The sequence below is a fragment of the Odocoileus virginianus genome, chromosome 8 (assembly GCF_023699985.2).
Source record: "Odocoileus virginianus isolate 20LAN1187 ecotype Illinois chromosome 8, Ovbor_1.2, whole genome shotgun sequence".
Taxonomy (NCBI): Eukaryota; Metazoa; Chordata; class Mammalia; order Artiodactyla; family Cervidae; genus Odocoileus; species Odocoileus virginianus.
The window spans coordinates 18,925,784-18,947,513 of NC_069681.1; the positions used below are offsets into that span (position 1 = coordinate 18,925,784).

The 21,730-nt window shown below is 40.9% G+C and overlaps 1 long non-coding RNA gene across 1 annotated transcript in view; it reads left to right on the plus strand.

The window, feature by feature from the left end:
* Nucleotides 1-12,235: 12,235 nt before the first annotated feature.
* Nucleotides 12,236-21,730, plus strand: part of LOC139036215 (uncharacterized) — a 129,404-nt gene continuing 119,909 nt past the window's right edge. The window contains exon 1 of the long non-coding RNA XR_011488918.1: nucleotides 12,236-12,499. This is a non-coding gene — a long non-coding RNA (uncharacterized lncRNA). The remainder of the gene's footprint in view (nucleotides 12,500-21,730) is intronic.

Genomic DNA, 21,730 nt, shown 5'->3' on the forward strand with positions numbered 1-21,730 from the left:
TAGTATAGTCAATGAAGCAGAAGTAAATGTTTTTTTTTTATTCCCTTGCTTTCTCCATGATGCAATGAATGTTGGCAATTTTATCTCTGGTTCCTCTCCCTTTTCTAAATCCAGCTTGTATATCTGGAAGTTCTCAATTCATGAACTGTTGAAGCCTGCAGGATTTTGAGCATAAACTTGCTAGCATGTGAAATTAGCACAATTGTATGGTAGTTTTAACATTCTTTGGTATTGCCCTTCTTTGGGATTGGAATGAACACTGACCTTTACCAGTTCTTTGGTCACTGCTGAGCTTTACAAGTTTGCTGATACAGTGAGTGCAGCACTTTAACAGCATCATCTTTTAAGATTTTAGAGAGCTCAGCTGGAATTCCATCACCTCCACTCGCTTTGTTTGTAGTGATGCTTCTTAAGGCCAACTTGACTTCACACTCCAAGATATCTGGTTCTAGGTGAGTGACCACACTGTTGTGATTATCCATGTCATTAAGACCTTTCTTGTATAGTTTTTTTTTTAATTCTTGCCACTTCTTAATCTCTTCTGCTTCTCTTAGGCCCTATTTCAGTCCTTTACCATGCACATACTTGCATGAAATGTTCCCTTGATATGTCCAATTTTCTTTACCAGATCTCCAATCTTTCCCATTATATTATTTTCATCTATTTCTTTGCATCATTCATTTAAGAAGGTCTTCTTATCTCTCCTTGCCATTCTCTATAACTCTGCATTCATTTGGGTATATCTTTTCCTTTCTCCAATAAACTCTCCTATCCGGAAATTTAAAAGCTAAACAGAAAGAACAGAATCTCCCATGGAAAAAGCATGGATAAAGGCATCACTCATCTCATGTCAGTGAGTTGTTATGTCACCTGCTGGGCTTACTATTTCATTTACTAAGCTTCTCCTTCCTCTGAAAAAAATGCAAGAATAAAATTGATCTCGTCAATGTCCTTTTTCTAAACTAGAAATTTCCTAATACGCATGCACAGCTGCTCTACTGTGTTCATCCTAATTCCTTATTTGTGTTTGTCACTCAGTCATGTCCGACTCTTTGCAACCCCATGGACTGTAGCCCGCCAGACTCCTCTATCCTTGGAATTCTCCAGGCAAGAATACTGGAGTGGGTAGCCATGCCCTTCTCCAGGGGATCTTCCTGACCCAGGGATTGAACCTAGGTCTCCCACATTGCAGGCAGATTCTTTACCATCTGAGGCACCAGGGAAGCCACAATTTCTTATTTAGGTGTGCTAAATTTATTTAGAATTGAATCGCACTTCAGTCAGTTCAGTTCAGTTGCTCAATCGTGTCCGACTCTGCAACCCCATGAACCGCAGCAGCCAGGCCTCCCTGTGCATCACCAACTCCTGGAGTTTACTCAAACTCATGTCCATCGAGTCGGTGATGCCATCCAAACATCTCATCCTCTGTCGTCCCCTGCTCCTCCTGCCCCCAATCCCTCCCAGCATCAGGGTCTTTTCCAATGAGTCAACTCTTCGCATGAGGTGGCCAAAGTATTGGAGTTTCAGCTTCAACATCAGTCCTTCCAATGAACACCCAGGGCTGACCTCCTTTAGGATGGACTGGTTGGATCTCCTTGCAGTCCAAGGGACTCTCAAGAGTTTTCTCCAACACCACAGTTCAAAAGCATCAATTCTTCTGTGCTCAGCTTTCTTTATAGTCCAACTCTCACATCTATACATGACCACTGGAAAAACTGTAGCCTTGACTAGACGGACCTTTGTTGGCATAGTAATGTCTCTGCTTTTTAATATGCTATCTAGGTTGGTCATAACTTTCCTTCCAAGGAGTAAGCATCTTTTAATTTCATGGCTGCAATCACCATCTGCAGTGATTTTGGAGCCCCCCCAAAATAGTCTGACACTGTTTCCCCATCTATTTGCCATGAAGTGATGGGACCAGATGCCATGATCTTAGTTTTCTGAATGTTGAGCTTTAAACCAACTTTTTCACTCTCCTCTTTCACTTTGATTGAGGCTTTTTAGTTCCCCTTCACTTTCTGCCATAAGGGTGGTGTCATCTGCATATCTGAGGTTATTGATATTTCTCCCGGCAACCTTGACTCCAGTTTGTGCTTCTTCTAGCCCAGGGTTTCTCATGATGTACTCTGCATATAAGTTAAATAAGCAGGGTGACAATATACAGCCTTGACGTACTTCTTTTCCTCTTTGGAACCAGTCTGTTGTTCCATGTCCAGTTCTAACTGTTGCTTCCTGACCTGCATACAGGTTTCTCAAGAGGCAGGTCAGGTGGTCTGATATTCCCATCTCTTTCAGAATTTTCCACAGTTTATTGTGATCCACACAGTTGAAGGCTTTGGCATAGTCAATAAAACAGAAATAGATCTTTTTCTGGAACTCTCTTGCTTTTTCGATGATCCAGCGGATGTTGGCAATTTGATCTCTGGTTCCTCTGCCTTTTCTAAAACAAGCTCGAACATCTGGAAGTTCACGGTTCACATATTGCTGAAGCCTGGCTTGGAGAATTTTGAGCATTACTTTACTAGCGTGTGAGATGAGTGCAGTTGTGTGGTAGTTTGAGCATTCTTTGGCATTGCCTTTCTTAGGGATTGTAATGAAAACTGACCTTTTCCAGTCCTGTGGCCACCGCTGAGATTTCCAAATTTGCTGGCCTATTGAGTGCAGCACTTTCACAGCATCATCTTTCAGGATTTGAAATAGCTCAACTGGAATTCATCACTTCCACTAGCTTTGTTCGTAGTGATGCTTTCTAAAGCCCACTTGACTTCACATTCCAGGGTGTCTGGCTCTAGGTGAGTGATCACACCATCGTGATTATCTGGGTCATAAAGATCTTTTTTGTACAGTTCTTCTGTGTATTCTTGCCACCTCTTCTTAATATCTTCTGCTTCTGTTAGGTCCATACCTTTTCTGTCCTTTATTGAGCCCATCTTTGCATGAAATGTTCCCTTGGTATCTCTAATTTTCTTGAAGAGATCTCTAGTCTTTCCCATTCTGTTGTTTTCCTCTATTTCTTTGCACTGATCACTGAGAAAGGCTTTCTTATCTCTGCTTGCTATTCTTTGGAACTCTGCATTTGCTTACCATGTGTTATAAGAATAAACTATTTTAAAATTCTTTACTTCAATTACTGCCTCAGTTTCAAACAAGCTGGCTTATTTCCTTATGTATTAAGACCCTGCCAATAGCCAATTGGAGCAGCCTGACTTAGGAAGCAGGCAAGGTGAGGCTGTCATCAGCAAGGTGGACCTGCCATTGTACTAACTTTGGAATCAGGGGTCCAAACTCTTGGATTCTTTTGTGTACTTGGCCTGCCTTGGCTGTGCGCTAATGAAATGTCTGCCCACCTCTTCTGTCCTGTATCTGTTTGTTCTTTTCACCTCTAGGCTGTGTTTCTGCTCTTGGAAACCACAGATAGCCCCCTCCTATTTTCTTGCTGGATATCTAGCACTTGACCCACACGACAGCCTGTTGGATGAATAAGCTGTCATGAGCCTATGCTTTCCTGACTCACTCAACACTTTGCCTCCTCACTTTTCTGGAAGGGACCAGGTGCCTTGCTGGCAGAGCTAAAGCCAGCTGTGACTTGGAGACACTGTCTGGATAATCTCTTTCAGGGACCTTCACCTAATATTGAATAATTATCCTCTTCTTATATCATGGCATATGCACACACTTTTGTTGTTGTTCAGTTGCCAAGTCGTGTCCAACTCTGCAACCCCATGGTCTGCAGCCCTCCAGGCTTTTCTACCCCTCGCCATCTCCTGGAGTTTGTCCAAGGCCATGTCCCTTGAATTGGTGATGCCATCCAAGCATCTCATCCTCTGTCACCCCTTTCTCCTCCTGCCCTCAATCTTTCCCAGCATCAGTGCACACACTATTCAGTTTCTATATTGATTTCCTTTCAACTCTGTTTATATGTAAATAAATGATCAGAAAATAACATGTGATTGAGGGGAAAAAATCAAGTATGCACATGGCCCTTGAAAAGTCACCTCATTTCTGTACACTGTACTTGGTCCCAATTCCTTTGTCAAAACCTGGAGTCAGGGAGAAGATTGGAGCATAGTCTCTGATAAAATTTATAGTGTTCACCACAATGTTCAAATCAGCCTTCAATATTTGGAGGAACATTCTTTGTAGTGAAATCACCCTCATGCAGTATTATGTGTGATAATGGTGAAGGTCTACTTTCTTTCCAAAGGCAGCAGCTCTTGATATTTTTGTTCAGGTATCAGGGATTCCCTACATGCAAATAGATTCACATATGTCAGGCATTAACTTATACGTTCAAAAGGCAGGCATTGACAAGACTGAACTCATCAATGCCTTTGTAGTTGTTTGCAGCAGTTCACAGAACAAAACTTCTTTGATCTGTTTCTCCTTTATGTACGTCACAGACATGGAGGTTCACTCGAGCCGTCAACACGAGCTGACTCAGATGAGCACCTGCTCTGGGAGGACTAATGTAGCTCTCTTCCATAACCCGCTCTTTCATGAATTCTAGAAGAGATCACACCATTTTCTCAGGAATCTTCGAGATCCCATTCAATGCACAAGATTTCACTCATTTTCAATTTTTGCATGAAATTTCTTCCTCTTTCCACAATACAAAGATGCAATAGGACAGGAAGCTCAGAATAAACAAAAGCTTCTCAGGAGCCAAACCCAAACATTTCAAGACGTTTCGAGAAACAGTTCTCACATCCAACTGCGTAGCCTTCTTTTGTTGAAAGGTTGGACAGTTCTGATGGTTTGAATTTGAAAAAAATAAATTGTACAAACACAGTGAAGCGTACAGCCATTGTATAATGAACCCTAAGTAATATATTTCTGCTCCCATTTGTGTTTCTTTAACATGGCTTACTCCCAGTATATGGATATTTCTCTGAGTTGATGTTGAGTTGTGCTGAGTTGGCATTGCCTATATTACCTGTGTAAGTGCTGTGATAGCAGGTAGCTTTTAACAAGCAGCTTCTTTGTCCCAGACTCTTTGCTAATACATGAAGAAGATAAAAATTAGAATATTACTAATTTGCAACCCATAATGAACTTAGGCTTTGAGCATAAACAGCTTCTAATTTCACCAAAAGAGAGACAACCAAATATTATATGCAACCTGTTGGAAGCACTAATACCACCCATGAAGAATTCTTCTAGATCTAATTACAGGAAACCCAGAGGACACAGGGCCATGTTAAACAACATCCAAGAATTCAGTCAGCACAGTGCAAGCTATGGGAAATTCTACAGGACAAGTGTCCAGTTTTCTTCTGTCAGAAATTGCATGGGAAAAAAAAGATGAAAGCAGAATGTAAAAATTAAAAGAGACTTAAGAGATATATAATCAATTGCAGTGTAAGGACATTATCTGGAAAATGACTCCAAACAATAAACTACAAAAAATTAAAATTTTGACATAATTATAAATTTAAAAACTGATTATATAGTTGATGATGTTGAAGAATTATTTTAAAATTTTAAATGTGTTTTATTTGTTTTAAAAGAATCTTTATGTTTTAAAGATATATACTGAAATTTTCAAATAAAATGATATGTTTTCCAGGCTATGCTTCAAAATAATATGCTGTGGGGTGGAGGAATGGATTACAGCATAAATGAAATAAGATTGGCTAAGTTAGTAATTGTTGAAATTAAGTGAGGTACATGGGGATCCTGTACTATTATATCTATTTTTGCAGATTTTTAAAAATTTTCATGATAAAAAAGAGAGAGATTATTGATGAGATTAAGTTTTTAATGTCATAGAGTTAAAGGAGATTTTATACTTCTGTGTTTCACTTAAGGATTTTCTAAGTCAATTCATGGTAGACTTGTTGACTTCTTTTCCTCCTCAGTGGAATTGTATTCAAAGTCTGGGCGCCTTAAGTCATAGGGCATTGGGAGAGGACAGATGAAGTGTCTAGTCTTGTTTGCCTTCTATCCATGGGGAATCTGCTACTGTATCCTTAGCCATATTGGTGTCCAGACCTTGGCAGATATACATATGTAAGAGCTCTATTCCCTCATCTGGTCTCTGGCCAAAGTCCAATCAGATCATTCTGCATCTCACTTGATCCTGCCTCTCACCGAGTCCAGCTCCCTTGGATGCTCTTCTTCACCACTGAAGCTGTCTGAGCACCCAGTGCCCAGACCCACTGAACTGCCCAGTCTATCTAGTGCTGCTCTGTCCACCTAGGGGAGGAGGAGCTCTGCACCCCCACTGCCCTTCTAGGATTCACTCCGGAAACAAGACAAGATGTCCTCCACTCTCATGTCCTCCAATTGGCCAACAGTTCCAATGTTCTCCTTGTAGATTTTGACCTCAGGAGAAGATGGACTGCATGAAATATCCCTTATTAAACTCCCTTAGTATTGCTTTCCTTTTATTCTTTGTTCTTCCCCACACCCAAGGAAATTGTATCTAGTATTCAGTGGACAGAAAACTTGCTCTGTCTGCTCATGTAATCTTTCAACTCTTGTCTCACATCTGGACCTCAGATTTTGAGGCTAAAAGCTAAGAATTAACATTTAATTTCTGTTCTCTACAATCAGCTGTGACCTTTGTGGGCAATAGATTATCCATATCTATCTGGCTAAATGGGGCAGGGTCATGGGTTAACAGGGAATACTCGAAATAGACCATAGCTGTTGACACATTAAAACACTGTCTTGTCACAAGGGGATAGTAATTGTACTGAATGGGCTGCAGCAGAAGTCCATAAAATCTGGAGTGCTTTCTGTTACACAGCTGCTTCTGAGGCAAAGGGGTTTCAGTTCGTTCTTTCCAGTATAAGCTGCTATGACTACACCATTTTTTAAAAAAAATTTTGGAGTATAATTGCTTTACGAAGTTGTGTTAGTTTCTACTATGCAACAAAGTGAATCAACTGTATGTATACATACATCCCCTCCCTCTTGGACCTCCCTCCCATCCCACCATCCAGGTCATCACAAGGCCCAAGCTGAGCTCCTGGACTACACTGCAGGTTCCCACTACCTGTCTAGTTTATACATGGTAGTTTGTATATGTCAGACTTCATCTCCCAATTCATCCTACTCTGTCCTTCCCACCTTGTGTCCACGTGTCTGTCCTCTACGTCACATCTCTATTCCTGCTCTGGGACTAGGTTCATCTGTACTTTTTTTCTAGAGTCCACATGCATGCATATAGAGTATTTGTTTTGTGACTTACTTCACTCTGTACGACTGACTCTAGATCCATCCACATCTCTATAAATGACCCAATTTTGTTCCTTTTTTACGGCTGAGTCAGCATGTGTAACCATATTGCTGAAATGTCAAGTGGTTAACCACACTTTGATTTTAATGTTTTGATTTGAAGAATTGAGAGTTAATTCAGTGATTTCACGGAAGCTACAGGCTTCCCTCATAGCTCAGTTGGTAAAGAATCCGCCTGCAATGCAGGAGACCCTGGTTCGATTCCTGGGCCAGGAAGATCTGCTGGAGAAGGGATAGGCTACCCACTCCAGTATTCTTGAGCTTCCCTTGTGGCTTAGCTGGTAAAGAATCTGCCTGCAATGCAGGAGACCTGGATTCGATCCCCGGGTTGGGAAGATCCCCTGGAAATATCCACCCCAGTATTCTGGCCTGGAGAATTCCATGGACCGTATAATCCATGGGGTCGCATAGAGTTGGACATAACTGAGTGACTTTCACTTCATCTGCAGTGGAAGCTCAGTCTTAACCAGTGGAGTGCCAGGAAGTCCCAAGCCAATATTCCATTTATATATGTATCACATCTTCTTTATCCATTCATCTGTTAATGGACACTTAGGTTATTTCCATGTCCTGGCTACTGTAAATAGTGCTGCATTGAACATTGAGGTACATATGTCTTTTTGAATTATGGTTTTATCAGGGTACATGCCCACTAGTGGGATTGCTGGGGTCATATGGTAGTCCTATTTTTAATTTTTTAAGGAACCTCCATATTGTTCTTCATAGTGGCTGTATCAACTTACATTCCCACCAACAGGGCAAGAGGGTTCCCTTTTCTCCAAACTCTCTCCAGCATGTTGATCAGGATATGATGTTTTAGAGTCTCTGGAGCCTGTTTATCTTGCTTAACTGAATGCTTCTTGCTTATGAGCCTCGTGGTAACTCCTCATTTCCTCCTCTCTTCAGCCCCTGGCAACCACCATTCCACTCTTTGATTCCCTGAGTTTATCTGTTTTAGATACCTTATATGAGTAGAATCATGCAGTACTTATCCTTCTGTGACTGGTTTATTTCATGTATTTTGTGCCTTCAAGGTTCATCCATGTTGTCATATCTGGCAGGATTTCCTTCTGTTTTTAAGGCTGAGTAATATACCATTGTATATGAATACCAAATTCATCTGTTGACTGGCAATTAGGATGTTTCCACATCCTGGTTATTGTGAACAGTGCTGTAGTGAACACTGGAGTCCTAATACTCCTGTGTCCTGATTTCAGTTCTTTTTGATAAATATCCATAAGTGGGACTGCTAGATCACCTAGTAGTTTTAGGGTTTTTAAAAAAAATTTTTTGAGGACCTTCCATATTATTTTCTAAACCTGCTGCCCCATTTTTCATTATAACTGACTGCGGGCAAGGGCTTCAATTTCTCCACGTTCTTATTGTAAAGCACCCTTTGTCTTACTTTGGAAGTGTTGTTTAGCCACATCCTCTGTTGAGAAGTGCAGATGTATAAACTCCAAAGCACTTCTGTGGGTAGCTCAGTATCAGGTTGCAAATCCATAGTACATCAAAATTAGCCATTTGATCATGATTCAAAAGCAAACAGTTCAATAATCACAGTATAACCCCCTCTCATCCTGTCTCCCTATTGCTTGCCTATAAGGGAAGCTACATATTTATTTATTGAACAAAACAAAGCTCCTGGTTCCAACTAGGGGAAGAAAAGATCAAATTGCCATGTCATGATGTAATCAAAGACTAGTGGTGAATAACTTTGAGGTGACATCTATGGTATAAAATTATTTAGAAGGACAGGGGAGTCTTAAGCAGTTGGAATGTCTTTAATGACATTGTCATGGAAAGAATGTGAGTACATTGGCAAAGTTAACTGTATGGGGACTGCTTTTGGCCATCACCTCAGAGGGTCCAAGCAAGCCTGAAATTGGTGGGAACTCAGAGCTTGTGCCCTTTAAAAGAAGAGAACAAAGAGAGGGAGGTAGAATAATGGAACTGTTGTTTCTGGAAGATATGGGCAGAAATTGTCAAACTCAGATCCTTTGGTTTAGGAGAGAAATTATAAGAAACGGCAATAACCTACCCCAGAAGGCAAAGAGCATATTCCCACCGGGCTCTGATACCCCTAAAAATTCTTTCCAGATGCCTGACTTCATGGAAGGGCAGAAGAAGTGCCAGAGAGGAAAGGGGGTGGGAAGGGAAGGTATGAACCAACAACAGAAAAGTAATGAGAGGAAAATACCTTATATTTCCTCTGAAGAAATCACATTTTTATTTTTTTTTCTTTTTCATTTATTTTTTTATTGAAGGATAACTGCTTTACAGAATTTTGTTGTTTTCTGTCAAACCTCAGCAAGAATCAGCCATAGGTATACATATATCCCCTCCCTTTTGAACCTCCCTCCCATCTCCTTCCCCATCCCACCCCTCTAGGTTGCTACAGAGCCCCTGTTTGAGTTTCCTGAGCCATACAGCAAATTCCTGTTGGCTGTCTATTTTACATATGGTAATGTAAGTTTCCATGTTACTCTTTCCACACATCTCGCCCTCTCCTCCCCTCTCCCCATGTCCATAAGTCTATTCCCTATGTCTGTTTCTCCATTGCTGCCCTGTAAATAAATTTTTCAGTAACATTTTTCTAAATTCCATACATGTGCACTGGAATATGATATTTATCTTTCTCTTTCTGACTCACTTCACTCTGTATAATAGGCTCTAGGTTCATCCACTTCATTAGAACTGACTCAAATTAGTTCCTTTTTATGGCTGAGTAATATTCCATTGTGTATATGTACCACAACTTCTTTATCCAGTCATCTGTGATGGACATCTAGGTTGCCTCCATGTTCTAGCTTTTGTAAATAGTGCTGCAGTGAACAATGGGATACACATGTGTGTCTTTTTCAATTTTGGTTTCCTTGGGGTATATGCCTAGGAGTGGGATTGATGGGTCATATGGTGGTTTTATTCCTAGTTGTTTAAGGAATCTGCATACTGTCTTCCATGGTGGCTGTATCAATTTACATTCCCATTAACAGTGTAAGAGTGTTCCCTTTTTGCCACACCCTCTCCAGCATTTATTGTTTGTAGACTTTTTGATGATGGCCATTCTGACCTGTGTGAAGTGATATTTCATTGTGGTTTTAATGTGCCTTTCTCTAATAATGAGCAATGTTGAGCATCTTTTCATGTGTTTGTTAGCCATCTGTATGTCTTCTTTGGAGAAATGTCTGTTTAGGTCTTTCCCCCACTTTTTGATTGGTTTGTTTGTTTTTCTGGCATTGAGTTGTATGAGATGCTTGTATATTTTGGAAGTTAATCCTTTGTCAGTTGTTTCATTTGCTATTATTTTCTCCCATTCTGAAGGTTGTCTTTTCACCTTGCTTATAGTTTCCTTTGCTGTGCAAAAACTTTTAAGTTTAATCAGGTCCCACTGGTTTACTTTTGTTTTTATTTCCATTACTCTAGGAGGTGGATCATAGAAGATCTTGCTTTGGTTTATGTCATCAAGTGTTCCCTATGTTTTCCTCTAAGAGTTTTATAGTTTCTGGTCTTACATTTAGGTCCTTAATCCATTTTGAGTTATCTTTGTGTGTGGTGTTAGGAAGTGTTCTAATTTCATTCTTTTACATGTAGCTGTACAGTTTTCCCAGCACCATTTATTGAAGAGGCTCTCTTTGTTCCACTGTATATTCTTGCCTCCTTTGTCAAAAATAAGGTACCCATAGGTGCATGGGTTTATTTCTGGGCTTTCTATCTTGTTCCATTGGTCAATATTTCTGTTTTTGTGCCAGCACCATACTGTCTTGATGACTGTAGCTTTGTAGTATAATCTGAATCAGGATATAATCTTGACTCCTCCAGCTCCATTCTTCTTTCTCAAGACTGCTTTGGCTTTTCGGGGTCTTTTGTGTTTCCATATGAATTGTGAAATTTTTTGTTCTAGTTCTGTGAAAAATGCCTTTGGTAATTTGATAGGGATCACATTGAATCTGTAGATTGCATTTGGTAGTATAGTCATTTTCACAATATTGATTCTTCCTACCCAGGTCCTACTCCCCTGTGTTCTTGCCTCCAGTGTCCACAGCTATCAGAACTAGTGCATTTTCTTTTGTGGGAGCTCTCAGTGACCTTTTTATATATTCCACAGACACAGAGTCTGCCTCGTTGATTGTGTGGATTTAATCTGCAGCTTGTACAGCTGGTGGGAAGGTTTTGGGTCTTCTTCCTTAGCCACACTGCCCCTGGGTGTCAATTGTGGTTTTATTTCCACCTCTGCACGGGGGTCGTCCACTGGGGTTTGCTCCTGAGGCTGCCCTGGAGGGCTTGGGTTTGCCCCCGTGAGGGCCAGGTGTGGAGGTGGTGCAGCTGCTTGGGTCTCAGGGGTTCTGGCAGCACCAGATACTTGGGGGAGTTGGCAACCAGGGCAGCAGGAAATATCGTGCTCTAGGAAGGGTATGGCAACCCGCACTGGCCAATACGCTTCAGTATTCTTGCCTGGAGAACCCCTCCCTGACAGAGAAGCCTGGCAGGCCACAGTCTACAGGGTTGCAAAGAGTCAGACGCTACTGAAGTGACCCTGCCCGCAAAGCCGAAAGACTGTTTTTGCCTGTAGCAGCTCTGCCCCGGTGAGAGTTGAGCGTGAAGGTGGTGCAGCTGCTTGACTTGGGGACCCTGGTGGCGCCAAGTGTGCAGGGACACGGGCTGCCTGTACCACAGGAGTTATGGCCCTATCAGAGTCTTTCTTCAAGCCTCTTGTAGCTGGTGATCAGAAGGCTTCTTTGGCCACCCATTCAGGCACTTGGAGGGCTCCCTTGCCTGGGGTCCTTCTCTGTTGTTCAGCACGTCAGGCACTTAAAGAGGCACCCTTGGTGGGGTCCTACTCTGTACTTTGGAGCATCAGTCACTTAAAGGGGCACCCTGGATGAGGTCCTACTCTACAGATCTGAGTGTCAGGCACTGAAAGGGGCACCCTGGGTGGGGTCCTACTCTGGTAGTTCAGTGCATCAGGCATTTGATGGGCCAGCCTCTCTATTGTTCAGCTGCAGATTCTGGCGTGTGGGAGGAGAGAGGCTATGGTGATGGCTCCACCCACTACGTGTGACTCAGCAGTATCGCCTTGCTTCCATGGCTGCCTGGCTTTCCTCCACAGGCATTTCCCACCACAGTCTCCTCCCTCACATCCCCTCAACCCATCTCTCTGAAGTCAACAGCAGCCCTTGCCCTGGGATTGCTCCACAATCCCCAAACTCCAGCTCCCAGCCGCTGCGCCTTCCATGGGATTACATCCCTGTCCAGGGTATGTATGGTTGCGCTAAGAACTGTCTGATTCTCATTCCATTTAGGCTGCCACAGATCAGCTGTTTGACTCCCAGCCTTAAATGTTTCTCTTCTGACTCAGACAATTGCCCTGATGTGGGGATCGGACCCTTGTTGCAGTTCCCCCACCTGTCTTGGGCAGGCCCGGTCCTAACTAGCACTCCTGTTTTTCCCTCTAGTTCCTTCTTCCTACCAAATTTTGCATGGGCCTATATATTCTTTTCCGCTGGTCAGGTTCTCCTGTCTGCTCTCAGCTGGTGTTCTGCATGCACTTCTGTGTCTGAAGGTGTATTCCTGATGTATCCATGGAGAGAGACGTACTCCACGTCCACCTACACCTCCGTCATCTTGTTCTCTCACATTTTTATTCTTACCAGAATTTGATCAGAGAAAATTATTCTTCAGAAACAATAGGTACAACTATTTTTATTTTTATAATCTTTTTAATCTTGGCCACACAGCATAGTATGTGGGATCTCGTTTCCTGACCAGGGATCGCCTCTGCATTGGCGTGTGAAGTCCTAACCACTGGACCTCCAAAGAAGCCCCAGGTGCAACTGTTAACTGTGTGTACAGCTTCCTCTCCTACTAGAGCAGTGAAGGCGAGTCTCTCAGTATTGACTGAGTCCATGTGTCAGGTGCTAAGATACAAAGGTGAAGTCAAGGAACCCAGAGAATCTATCTAGTAATAGATCCCTGTAAACCATGGTTTCTCTTAGCATGACCCAGCTGGTCAGACATGGGTCTTCTAGGGCTTCTCTGTTCAAAGCTAGATCCAGACACATGGGATATAGTGACCAGCTGTGGTAGGGACAACCAGAGCCAAGGGAACCAGGGATCTGACCTTAAACCAGTCTGGCATTTGAGCTTTCTTCCCTTGGAAGGGAAATGAGAAAATACCGGCTATGTTAATGTTGAGTATTTTTAAATAAGTAAGCTTTGTTTTTATCATGTTATAAAATTTTTGTTCCCAAGAGTCCTCTTATACTCTTTAGGTGAGTGGTATGTGCTGCTGTATCAATTTGATGCCCTTATGCCAAGAGACCAGGCTTCCCAGTTGGCCCTAGTGGTAAAGAACCTCCCTTCCAATGCAGGAGACATCAGAGGCTAAGGTTCGGTCTCTGGAAGACCCCTGGAGGAGGGCATGGCAACCCACTCCAGCATTCTTGCCTGGAGAATCCCATGGGCACAGGAGCCTGGAGGGTTACAGTCCATAGGGTCACAAAGAATCAGACACAACTGAAGCGACTTAGCATGCCTACACACGGGCCAGAAGGCCTACATTTTGACTTCATGAGCTCTAGAAACTTTCACTTTTGCAGGTTTCTTTCTCCCCTCCACTAAATTTAAATTATATTTTTAAAGTATGTTTTAAATTTATTTTTAAGAGTTATATTTTATCACTGCATTGGTATAAAGAAGAATATATCAGTACTATATATCAACCTTTTCTTCAACCTAAAAGTTTATTTTTCCCATCTGATTGTAAAAGAATTTAAAGCATTCTACTAGGTCCTTAAAGTATTGTGGCCTTAGCACAGAGACTGCTGTGTCTGATGGATAAGTTGGTCCCAGATGCTAGCCTAAACCTCATTGTTATATTAGTGCCTCCCGGGGAGATGGCAGTAGATAGGATGGTTCTGGATTCACTGTAGCATCATATACCAACCAGCGAGCATGTAGAGATGCCCAATTATTTCCTTCTATGCATGCATTCAGGTCACTTTTGCTTCTTCTTTCTTGTAGCAGCTCAGGGCATTTCAAATGTCTTTAACTTCACTGCTTGCTCTGTGGCCCACAATGGTATGCAAGGAGATGAAAAGTAAGAAAGATAGGATGATCTATACAACAGAATAATTCAAGCAGCTGAGCCATTCTGAAACTAGGGGGAGAGGGAATCTTATGAATGATATGAAAATCAAATGCAAACAGTCAGTAATCATTCATAACAAACATTGCTAATGAAAAGAATCAATAGAGAACAGCATTGACAAAGGCCAAAATTGCACAACATGAAATTTTTTGTTGCCAAATATGGATAGGAAAAGTAAAATCTTGGTAAATTTTGCATATGCAAAGCTTGACACAGGAAAGTTGGATTTTATAAAAATAAAAGATACAGAACAAAATTCACTTTGTCAAACATATGAAATACAATAGATCAAAAAGTAATCAGTGAACAAAACCTTGAAAAAGTGAAAAGGCAAAAGGAAAGTAATTAACTCTGGTCCCAGTAACTTTCTAACACAAATGCAAAATATGATAATGTAACTGCATTATATAGACAATTTATCATATATTAAAAATGGGTAATAGAATTCAATTTAGAGAAAATAAACAACTTGAGGAAAATTATAAAAATGTTGATGGTCATGAATATGTACTCAATATGTTCTTATAATTTAAATGATGGAAAGTGAAAGTGTTAGTCACTCAATTGTGTGTGACTGTTTACAACCCTATGGATTGTAGCCCGCCAAGCTCCTCTGTCCATAGAATTCTCCGGGCAAGCATGCTGGAGTCGGTGGCCATGAAAATAACCAAAATTCAGAGTTAAAATTGTTTTAAAAGATCTAGGATATTCCAGAAATCTTAGTGTGGTTTTAGATTATTAAAACAATTTACTTGAAAAGTCTATATTCCTGCAATAAAGTTTAAGATGCTTAATTTAGTTTTATTACACATACTATTGTAACTGCCTAGGGGTATTCTAGAAGGATCGTCCCAAACAGATACCAGTGATAACCTCTGGGAAGGGATGTAGGACCACATGGGACAGAGTTTATGAACTTTTTGAGTTTCTAAGAGTTTGAGACTTTTTGTTTTTTATTCTGATGAAGCTGAACCAGCCAGTTAGGACCAAAAAGAAGCAAATTCTGTCTTAAAAAACAAGTGTCTTGCTGTCCTGCCCATTGGGTGTCCTACTTCTCCAGCGGTAGTTCTAGTATCTTCAGCACTTCCATTCAACTTCTTGCGCACTGAGCCTCGCTCATTTTTTGGAGTTGCAGAAAATTCCCCTTTAGCACTTTACTTTCTCTCCCTCATCTAGGAGTTTCCATCTTGACTTGTGGTCAGAAAATTTATCCAACTCTGTGGAGTAGGTAGGACAGGTTGTTATTCTAATTTATAGATGAGCAAGTGGAAAAGAGTTTAAAGTACTTTTCCCAGTTGTAGGACTGGGTTTATGACCCACACTCCTAGCTCAGAGGTCCCTGTGTTGTAAGGTTACCCCTCTGAACTTTTAACCTGGCAGGTGTAATACAATAAATGTGCTACTTTAAAAAAGACAGATTCACAATCCACTTCCTAGATCAATCACCTACAATGGATCCTATTGCCTAATTAAAGCAGTCCAACTCTAGATAAATTGGCAAAATTGGAACTAAGAAGAATTTGGAAAAAATTACAGTGCAAACATAATTATTTTCTAAATTATTCCTTTATGACTTCAATTCCCTATTGGGTCTATGTGATTATTTTGCAGTTCACTAACTATACAGGTGTATTTGGAGAAAACAAGGCAAGAGTAAGGAGGAAAATTAATGCTCTTCTCTCATTTCTGAAAAAAGATATGTAAGCTGTAACATAACCTCTTAATAAAATGAAATGTCAATTCTCTAAGAATTAAGACTGCACGGAAGTCTTGCAGTTTTACACTCTGGGGATGAGGGGGACCCAGCACCTCTCTCTGCCTCCTGCTGTCCTCTTTCTGGATTTCCCTTGCCAACTGTACACTGGTCTGGCTCTAGAGTGTGTGACGGGGCGCTGCGTAAGCATGATGGGGCGCTGTGTGAGTCTGTGTCTTTATTGTTCAGTCACTAAGTCAGGTCTGACTCTTTGCGACTGCAGCATGTCAGGCTTCCCTGTCCTTCACACTATCTCCTGGAGCTTGCTTAAACTCATGTCCATTGAGTTGGTGATGCTATCCAACCATCTTATCCTCTGTCGCCCCCTTTTCCTCCTGCTCTCAGTCTTTCTGAGGATCGGGGTCTTTTCCAGTGAGTCAGTTTTTTGCATCAGGTGGCCGAAGTATTGGAGCTTCAGCTTCAGCATCAGTCCTTCCAGTGAATATCCAGAGTTGATTTCCTTTAGGATTGACTGACTTGATCTCCTTGCTGCCCAAGGGACTCTCAAGAATCTTCTCCAGCACCACAGTCTGAAAGCATCAATTCTTCATCGTTCAGTCTTCCTTATGGTCCAACTCTCACGTCCATACATGACTATCAGAAAAACTATAGCTTTGGCAGTATGGACGTTTGTCAGCAAAGTGATGTCTCTGTTTTTTAATGTGCTGTCTAGGTTTGTCATAGCTTTTCTTCCAGGGAGCCAGTGTCTTTTAATTTCATGGTTGCAGTCACCGTTTGCAGTGATTTTGAAGCCCAAGTAAAGAAAATGTTTGAACAGTGAAGTTGCCGGCTGCTTTCCAATCTAGGAAAAGTAAGTAAAAATCACTTTGAGTTCAATCTGCTTTGTTCTTCATGGAGTCTCTGGGTGAAGACCACTTGGTTAAGCAAGTATAAAATGAGCAGACACTGCCTGTTCCAGAAAAAAAGTACCAAAATCTTTTCTATCACCTGTTAGCATGCAGAGCTCTGGGAGGAAGTGGAGCAGTCTCTCACCACTTTAATTAAAGCCACTTTGAACCAAAGCAAAAACCTCCCCACCAATCTGCCAGCTCCTTTATATTCCTCTACAATTTGTTCTTCATACTATAACCAGAACGGCCTTTTTAAAATGTAACTTACATTCTGTTACTATTTCATCAAAGCTCTCCTGTGGCTTCCCACCACATTTAAAATAAGTCTGAATTCCTTCTCCTGGCCCAGAGGCCACTCCTAACCTCCTATGACGCTGCAGCTTGCTCAGTCTTCTGCAGCCACACGACCCTGCTTGCCACTCCGCACATGCCAGTCTGGGCCTCTCCAGGCCTCTGTGCTTCCTGTTTCCTGTGCCCTCAACACTAGTCCCCGAAACTTCACGTGACTTGCTTCTCAGTTTATTCATGCCTCTGCTCTAAGTTCATCAGAGCATCCTTTCTGGCCGTTTTGTTTAAAGTGGAACCTAGCCACTACTCTTCCGTTAGCCTGACTTTGTGCCCCTTTGGCATCTCTCTTTTCACCCGTCATGTTATTTGTTTGCTTATTATCAGTATCATGAACTTGAATGGACACTCTTTGAAGCCAGGAGTTCTGTCTTATTCACCACTGTATCACTGCACATAGAATACTGCCTGGCCACTAATCAGTGTTTAATAATATTTGTGAATAAATGAAAGAATCTTAACCTCAGTTTTATAATTTTTATACATTTTCTTTCTCAGAAAACCTGAAGGTAGCTTTGACACATCCCTTCAGAAGAGAAGACAGTGTTTCTCCTCAGCTGTTTGTTCGTCATAATTGTCAGACCTGTTTCTTTGAGATCTTTCCAAGTCACTGTTGTCTGTGGATGTTTGTGGGCCTGGACAGAAAGCTTCCACTCAAAATCATCTTGTCTAGTCCTTAACTTTAGATTGCATCTAAATTTATTGCACTGCCATCTCTAAATTGCAGTTAGGGTTCTCGTTTGATTTTACCTGAATTACTTTTCTTTCTGGATAGAATCTTGTTAACTGCCCATTGTCTTTGTGTTGTTCCATTTCCCCTCCCCACTTCCGACCAATTTCTCTCAGTGGGAGCTGACTCCATCAGCAGGTGGGGATTTAGATCTATTCAAATTACTGTTATTGAAGCAGTTAAAATGCTTTGGTTTTTCACCGATAGATGATTTTCACCCAACTTTTTGGAACTCAAAATAGAATAACTTGCTTGAGGAGAAAGGGGTCTAGATATTGCCTTAAGAGAAAGTGAATAACCTTCCCTAGGCTTCCTTCATTTCCATATGCCTGTGAAAACCAGTGTTAACAGTTGCTGTGTATATCCCCATAATAACTTTTTCCACACTCATTTAAGTATACACAGAGGGTTGTTATTTGATTACTTTTATTAAAGTTGACGTCCTATGTACATAACTCCAATTGCTTTTCTCCCTTAACGTGACCTATGGATGGCTCTCTTCTGACATCAAGCAAATGCTTCTTCAGTGCTTTTAAAAGCAGCAAAAGATTCCTTGATTCAAATATTGCCACAATGTATTCACTCATTCTCCCACTGAAGGTCAGAATTTTGCCTTCAATGTGTCCACTGTTGGTTGACAAGTCCGACTTCATGACTGTCACCCTACTGAGCATTTTATTAATAGATAACTTGATTTCTTGCTGAATGTTTCTATAGAAATTCCAACACATCATCAGAAGATGGATATTTGCTTGAAAAACTTACAGGTAATTTTCTTAGTGTCACCCTCCTTGCTGTTGATTTCATGCAATAATGTAAAATCAGAAATTGTGGGGTGGTGTGGAATGTTTAATGGGATAGGGACTCTGCATGTGTTTGTGAACAAAAAATAGGCACACAGGGAAAGCCTTGTACCTGAAGGCTGGGGGCCAGATTCCAGTTTTAATTCCACGATTTAACTGTGTGGTCTTAATTAAGTCATTGGCCCTTTGGGTCTTACGTTCTTTCAGGTTCAGTTAGGGAGTAGGTGCTTTTCAGTCTAGGGAACCCTTGACATTGCAATATGTAGCAGCTAAGGATTCTCTGGGCTATAGGAATCAGGATGCATGTTCCTAAGATCTGTGACTTAAAACTTTTTTTAACACAATGTTGTAAATCAACTATACTCCAATAAAAATAAAGAAAACGTTTCTATATTTATCATTCATGGACATCTTATGGGATACAGTAGAGAATCAATATGGATGAGACCCTAAAGAAAATCCCTAGTTGTGGTCGGCTGTCATGAGGTTGCTCTTTCCTCTCATCATTGTTTCTAAAACAATGCTCTGAGTAGAAATGTCCTAGCAGGTTCCCTTCAACTCTAAAAACGGTGAGGACAGGGCAGTATTCATTTCGATTCTCTTAATTTAGGCAGTGGATCAGTTTCTAAAAAAGGCTGATAAATTTTAAATGCCTAAGGGAAAGAGTATATGTATATTAGTGGGGCAGACATCCAAAATCAGTCACACCTTACTTATCATGTTGCATGAATTAGAATAAAAATTTATTCATTTAACAGATACTTATTGAGTGTCAGCTCAAGGAGGAGTGACCCAGGAGGAAAGGCGTGTGAGAGACATGTGGGGTTGGAGGAGGAAGTGTGTTTAGAGGCTAGTGCACCTGCAGGGAGAGAGGGGAAGTAGTAGGAAATGATGCTGGACAGGAACCAGGTTCTGCCTGGATCCCACCCTGGACCAGTTCAAATGTAACCATTAGAGGTAGCACAGCATGCGTAGAATTTAAAGTTCCTTAGATGACTTAGATACCAGTGAGATGAGACTCACTGATGTGGGCTCTTGATGACTTTTACCCTGAGGGAAGTGTTGGTCAACAGAGAAGCTTCTAAAAGTAATTTTTACTGTGGTAAAATACATATCATTTAACATCTACCATCTTAACAATTCTAAAATGTACAGTTCAGCAGTATTAAATACATGCATCATATTGTGCAACTATAACCACAATCCATCTCTGTAACTTTTCATATTGTAAAACTGAAACTCTGTACCCACTAAACTGATTCCTCATTCTCCTCCCCCCCTTAGACCCCTGACACCACCACTGTACTTTCTGTTTCTATGACTTTGACTAGTCTAGCTCATGTATCTCATGTAAGTGGAAACATACAGTATTTGTATTCTGTGACTGGCTGATTTCATGTAACATAATATTGTTAAGGTTCATCCATGTGGTAGCATGTGTCAGAATTTCCTACCTCTTTAAACAATATTCCATTGTATGTATATATCAGATATCTATTCATCTGTCTATGGACTCCAGAGTTGCTTCCACTATTGTGAATAATGCCACTATGAATATAGGTGTACATGGGTTTACAGACTATTTTTGATTATTTTGGGCATATACCCAGAAGAAGAATTGCTGAAACATATGGTAATTCTATTTTTAATTTTTGAGGAATAGCCATGGTTTTCCATGATGCCTGTACCACCAGCAGTGCAAAGGGCTGCAAATTCTCCATATTCTCACCAGCATTTGTTATTTTCTGTTTTTGATAGAAACCACTATAATGAATGTGAAGTGGTATCTCATTGTACTTTAGGTTTGCATTTCCCTAAGCATTGCTGATGCTGAGAATCTATTCATACTCTTATTGGTCATTTGTATATCTTTTTTCTTCAAAGAGTATCTATTTAAGTCTTTTTTAAAAGTTTATTTAAGTCTTTATCTTTTCCTATTCTTGAAATTTTTGTTGTTGTTGAGTTTTAGGGTTTTCTGTATATTCTGGATATTAGTCCCTTATCAGATATATGATTTGCAAGTATTTCTCTCATTTTGTGGGTTGCCTTTTTACTTTGTTAATAGTGTCTTCCTAAAGCATTTGTTTGGCTGCATCGGATCTTAGTCATGGCGTGCAGGCTCTTCATTGTGGTGCGCTGGGTCTCTAGTGGTGTGCGCTCCGTTGTCCCAAAGCGTGTGGCGTCTTAATTCACCGACCAGGGATCAAATCCATGTCTCCTTCTTTGCAAGACAGATTCTTAACCACTGGACCACCAGGAAAGTCCCTAATAGTGTCTTTTGATGCACAGTATTTTTTAATATTCATGAAGTCCACTTTTTCTTTTGTCATGTGTGCTTTTGGTGTCATGTCTAAGACATCATCCAAGTTCAAGGTCTTTAAGTTTTGCTACATGTTTTCTTCTAAGAGTTATATAGTTTAGGATTTCCACTTAAGTCTTTGATCAACTTTAAGTAATTTTTTGCATATTGGCGTTAAATAAGAAGGATCCAACTTCATTTTCTGGTATGTGGATATCCAGTTTTCCCAGTGCCTTTTGTTGAAAAGACTGTCCTTTCCCCAGTGAATAGTCTTGGAAACCTTATCAGAAATCATTTGATGATACATGTTGAGAGCTCTCTATTCTGTTTAATTGGTGTTTACATCTATCTTTATGCCAGTACCACATTGTTTTGATTACTTTAGCTTTGTAGTAAGTTTTGAAAAGAGGAAGTGTGAGTTCTCCAGCTTTGTTCTTCTTAAGTTTGTTTTGGCTACTGACATTTCATATGAATGTTAGGATGGGTTTTTCAATTTCTGCAAAAATGTCATTGGGATTTTGATACAGATTTCATTGAATCTGTAGCTGACTTTGGGT